This window comes from Cavia porcellus, unplaced genomic scaffold (assembly GCF_034190915.1).
Source record: "Cavia porcellus strain 051 isolate PalLab524CR breed Dunkin Hartley unplaced genomic scaffold, mCavPor4.1 scaffold_3, whole genome shotgun sequence".
Classification (NCBI taxonomy): Eukaryota; Metazoa; Chordata; class Mammalia; order Rodentia; family Caviidae; genus Cavia; species Cavia porcellus.
Genome location: NW_026947486.1, coordinates 53,414,464 through 53,419,949, shown reverse-complemented (window position 1 = coordinate 53,419,949; position 5,486 = coordinate 53,414,464). Strand labels below are relative to the sequence as shown.

Genomic DNA, 5,486 nt, shown 5'->3' with positions numbered 1-5,486 from the left:
GGGGTCAACACAAGTGACATTAAAATTCTATTTACTGAAGTAATAAAAAAATTTGCAAACATGGGAAAAGGATGTGATATACAGATAAATGAGGTATATAGTATTCAAGCTAACCATCATCACCAAGATCTATACTCAGATATATAATAATCAAGATTATAGAAATTCAACACATGAGCAGAATATTTAAAACTGTTAGAGAGACAAAATAGATCATCTATAAAAGAAAACCGTCAGAATCCCTACAGACTTCTCAATACAAGCCATCAAGTTAGAAGAGCTTGGAGTGAAGTATATCAAGTCTTGAAAGAAAACAATTTACAGCCCAGACTGATGTACTCTGCAAATCTTTCAGCTCATCCCAGTGATGCCATGCTCCTCTGTGACCTGGCCCCATTTCACCAGATAGGGCCCTTCAGAAGTTGATCAGAGTGAAGGTTAACTCTAATGATGCTCTTTGGAAAAATTTCACAGAAGTTGTGTGGCTTAAAGAAATTTCCAGGATCATGTAATTCCACATAATCTGGGGCTGGCTAAATATAGGGTTAAATAAAATGGATTATGACCACATCTGGTCTGTCAATGTAGACAGTCTGGCATCTGAGTGGCTGCTGCATGGCAGGTTGACAATCTGTTACTGTGATCTGGCCTGTGGATCAATACATGGGGTGTACCTGGGGGGGGCGGGGATTAAATAGAAACAGGGGGGAGACAAAGAGAGATGGAGACAAGATGAGGATTCCAATCAAGGCTCGTTTATTCAGGAAGTGATCACATCTTTTATAGGCCAAGGGTAGGCTGGTGGGACTGGAAGAGGCTATGGGGATGAATACAACAGGGTCATCATCACATCCAGGTATGTGATGTAACCAGGAGAGGATTATGGCTAATATAGGCAGGTATATCATATGCCCATAGGAGAGAGGCAGGGAGGCAGCAATGGGGCGGTTGTGCCACTCCCTACATCTCCTCCCTTTCTATATTATTTAGTCAAGAGTGTGGCGGGCCCTGTGAGGACAGCACCTATCTAAGGTCAAGGAACCTCATTACATGAACCCAACCAGGCCTTACCCGTCATGGGCTTGCAGGGCAGCAGTTGGTCCTGTGCCTGTCTTAGGCAGCCAGTGGTGTAATCATGCATGTCCTAGTTGCCCGTCTCTGGCTGCCGGTTTATTGCCCCAGGACAATTAGGCCGCATTGTTATATGGGCCACTCATGGGAATTCCTTCCCAGTAAGTTTGTTGATCTGCCATCTCCAGCTGGTAATAGTGTATCTGAATGGGCTTTGCCATAAACACATCTATCTGGTTATTAATGAGCATCATAATCCTCTGAAAAATATAAGGACATACAGAAAGGAGAAGCAACAGGGCAGCTAGGGGACCCAAAAGGGGTGCTAGGTAAGGGAAAAGTTCCCCCCACATCGAGGAGAAGGGGTTAGCAACCATTTGTTCCGTCACTGTTGAAGTTGTTCTTCTATTTCTTGGAGCTTGCATCGCATAACACCAGACTGATTGACATAGAAGCAACATTTTTCCACAGTCTATTTGGCTGGTTTGTGTTCCTTCAGACTGAAAAGAGCCTCTTCTGCAGTCACAGGGGGTTCTGTGCATGGCTGTCAGCAGTTGTAGTCTGTTTGGTGGGGGTCTAAATCACCATGGGTGTGGTACGGTCCGAGGAGAAGGCTGAGTAGGCAGCATAAGGCTCCAAAAGTTGTGTCATCTGTAAGAGAGCACAGGGGGTTGTGTCTCAGGAAATGACATTATTCCTGGGCATCACATGGGTTCTTTGAAGAACTGTCTATTTGTTTTACAAGGGGCTCTGGTAGCCATCTAGGCACTCTGTCTTGTTGAGAGTAAACACATACTGAATCATGTCCCCATATGAGAATGTGGTCAGGGCCATGCCATGAATTAGTCAGGGGTATCTCCATAGTACAGAAGCAAATTGCTTCTATGTTTCAGTATGTCAAAAACACATGGCTGCTGACTGTTCAGAAGCATCCAAATTTTAAAAAAATTAAGGATGAATAAGGCATGAGATAGAATATTTTTAGGTGTCCCCCTTGTGGAGTACATTTCCCCCTTTTTTATTTTATCAACAGTGAGTTTTAGGGAGAGATGTGCCCTTTGAACTATGCCTTGACCTTGAGGGTTATAAGGTATGCCTTTTATATGATCAATATTAAGATGTTGACAGAAATGAGCAAAGGCAGAACTAGCATAGCCTGGACCATTATCAGTCTTTATTCGTTGTGGGCATCTCAGAACTGATAAGGTAGTTAACATATGGCTAATAACATTTTTGGTAGCTTTGCCAGTCTGGGGAGAAGTATAAATGAAACCACATGAACATATTTAAGATTGCCAAACTCAGAAATGTGGATGACATCCATTTGCCATAATGCATTGGGGATAAGTCCTCTAGGATTAACCCCAAAGTGTGAAATTGGATGGTGCACGGCACAAGAAAGACAATTCTTCACTATCTGCCTGGCTTGTTTTCTAGTGATCTTAATATAGAATTACAGAAAAATAAATGGTAAGAAATCACCAGTTGATAAGTTACATATTGTCATCTTAGAAATAGCTGTTTAGGTTACAAAATTAAAGCATGTAAAATGACATTCAAACAGCGACACTGCCAACAGTTTTGCTCAAGGATCCAACAAAAACTTAGTAATATGGTTATCAGTCCTACACACTTGTTTTTTATCTCAAAGAGGGCAAGACCAAACCTATCAAAACAGAACAAAACAGTTTTTTTTTAAAAGAGAACAATTTAAAGAAATACAGATTTTAAAGCAAGTCAACTGGAGATCTTTACTGTTTACTTAATTGTCTCTAGTTTCCTCCAAACAGTTGTCCCCATCTTCACATTAAATACATGCTGCATATTTTAGAACTAATCAAATCATTACAGGATGATGAAGGCTCCTTAGGTTTTCAAGATCTGACATTGGGAAGACAATAATAACTACCATAGTGTCTCTCATTCTCCTCTCAGCAGCTGTCCCCATCATTACATATGCTGAAATTCAACTTAAGAAACTAGACCAATATCACTCCGATCAGTTAAATGAGTCAAAGTAATTTACATTGGAATCTCTATCTCTGGAGTCTTTTGGTAAAATGACCAGTCTCTCTACAGGTAAAACAGTTTTGTTTATGCTTTTGAGATAAGAACTGTTTAACTGTAAACCCTTGCAAGGCAGCAGCCATAGCAAGGCCTTGCTGATAAGCAGTTTCAATGTCAATGGTACCAGGGATCAAACTCACGACTGCCCACTTCCAAGGCAGGTGCTTATGCCACTGAGCTAAATCCCCAGCCCCCGCTTAATGCTCCTGAGGTACTCATATTGCCCTTAAATTGCTTTTGGGCCTTTCTGTTGGCATAAGCATCCTCCACTATTAACATATTAAGGTCTCACCCATTGCCGGCTGGTGCATTGCGCCTGGTGGTCTCTTGGCAATTTTTTGTATATTCTGATTTTTACAAAAGATTATCTCCACTTGATAAAGTCACTCAGGCCAATCTTTGCCAATCTGTAGGTGTGAGCCAGCCGTCAGCCAGAAAATTTAAAACAGCAAGAGTGAAAGCAACTGTAAGGCCATATTGGGCAACCGTTGTCTTTAATTTTTTTAAAGCTGCCACTGTGAATGGCGTATGAGTCCTAATGACTTGTGGAGCTAGTGGAGCAGCACCCACAGTATCTTGCAGCTGTGCGGTGCCATCTTGGGAAGGTACATTTGTTTCCATCACCAGAAATGCAATTTTGGGGAGGTACCCACCCTGATGTGGTGGAAGTGAGGTAAGCGCCATTTTAAGAGTGCCATGAGGCCTGCCAGAGGCAGGCACCATCTTAGGGGCACTATAAGGCTGTGTAGCTCGGAGGGCCTTGTGCAACCATCTCCTCAATCAAGCAGATCAGAAATTAAATTCCAATATGCAAAGGTGGTCATCAGAACATTTTCCAGACTGAAAAACCTATAATAACCTTTAAAGCATCTCCTACTCTTTTCCACCTCTTGTTATCTATTGAGCCCTCTAGGGGGAACCAAGGGCAAACCTTATGAATAAATTGAAAATACTACAGCAATTCTTTTATTCTAACCCTTAACCCTCTTGTCTTTAATGCCTTGCTGAGGCCTCCCACAAACAACTCATGTTCGCTCAATGCTTGACCCATGTCCGGGAAAGGGAATGGGGTTGCCGCTCACTCACCATGACTCGGGCGGCACGCCGGGTGGTCGTCCTCACAGGCCTTGGTCCTTGATTCAATTTGCTTTCACTCTTAGCTTTGGTGCTTGATTCAATTTGCTTTCACTTTTAGCTTTGATCCTTGATTCAATTTGCTTTTCCTTCTCGCCGGTGTTCTCGAATGTCCCCCTCATTAACTTCCCCATGCTAGGAGCCCCCACACTGGGCACCACTTGATCCAGCCCATGGATCCATCCATGGGGTTTACCTGGAGGGGGAACGGGGATGAAATAGAAACAAGGGGGAGACAAAGAGATGGAGACAAGATGAGGATTCCAATCAAGTCTCGTTTATTCAGGAAGTGATCACATCTTTTATAGCCCAAGGGCAGGCTGGTGGAACTGGAAGAGGCTATGGGGATGAATACAACAGGGTCATCGTCACATCTGGGTATGTGATGTAAGCAGGAGAGGATTATGGTTAATGTAGGCATGTGCATCATATGCCCATAGGAGAGAGGCGGGGAGGCAGCAATTGGGCAGTCGCACCACTCCCTACATTACTGTGGCCAGGAGAGGTGGCAGAAAGGCTCCAACTACCTCCCAACAGGCCCCTTGGACAAATCCAAGATTCAAGCAATCAATGAAACAGAATTTTGCATCAATAACATTGGATTAGATCACATGAATCGTCTACAACATGTTGAAAAAATAAAATTATACAAGTGCAACTATATTGAGGATGAGTGCTTGGTAAGAATTCATCAACATGAATATTTGCAGAAAAGCATATTGGAAATAAAAATAATTTCCTATAGGAATGTCACAGATAAGGGCACCATTGCTTTGCATCATTTAAGAAACCTCAAGTATTTGTTGTTAAGTGATCTTGCTGGAGTAAGAGAAAAAAAAAAGATTGTCCAAGTTTTTAAGACAATACTATCTTAGCTTGAACTAAAATTAAAATTGAAGTAAAATAGTAGTGCTTTATTTCAGCACTAAGGATTATTTGAAATTGTTGGCTCCAAAAGATAACAAATATATAATTATCAGTAGAAAAATGTTATATTTCAAAATTAATATAGAAATATGATACTTCCCTGACAAAGAACAACTGAGAGAATTCATGATCACCAAACAAACACTACAAAGAATACTGAAGGAAATTTTAGAAAGAAATAAAATAGACTAATTTCCAGGAACAGCAGCAAGGGAGATTATTGAGTGGGACAGACAATTGAGTGGAGAGGAAAAGTAGGCATCCAATGGTAGGAAAAAAGCATGGCA

At 41.7% G+C, this 5,486-nt stretch overlaps 1 pseudogene; it reads left to right on the top strand.

Moving 5' to 3' along the window:
• The first annotated feature begins 447 nt into the window (after positions 1-447).
• Positions 448-5,147, top strand: LOC100719512 (ATP synthase subunit s, mitochondrial-like; annotated as a pseudogene).
• The last annotated feature ends 339 nt before the right edge of the window (positions 5,148-5,486 follow it).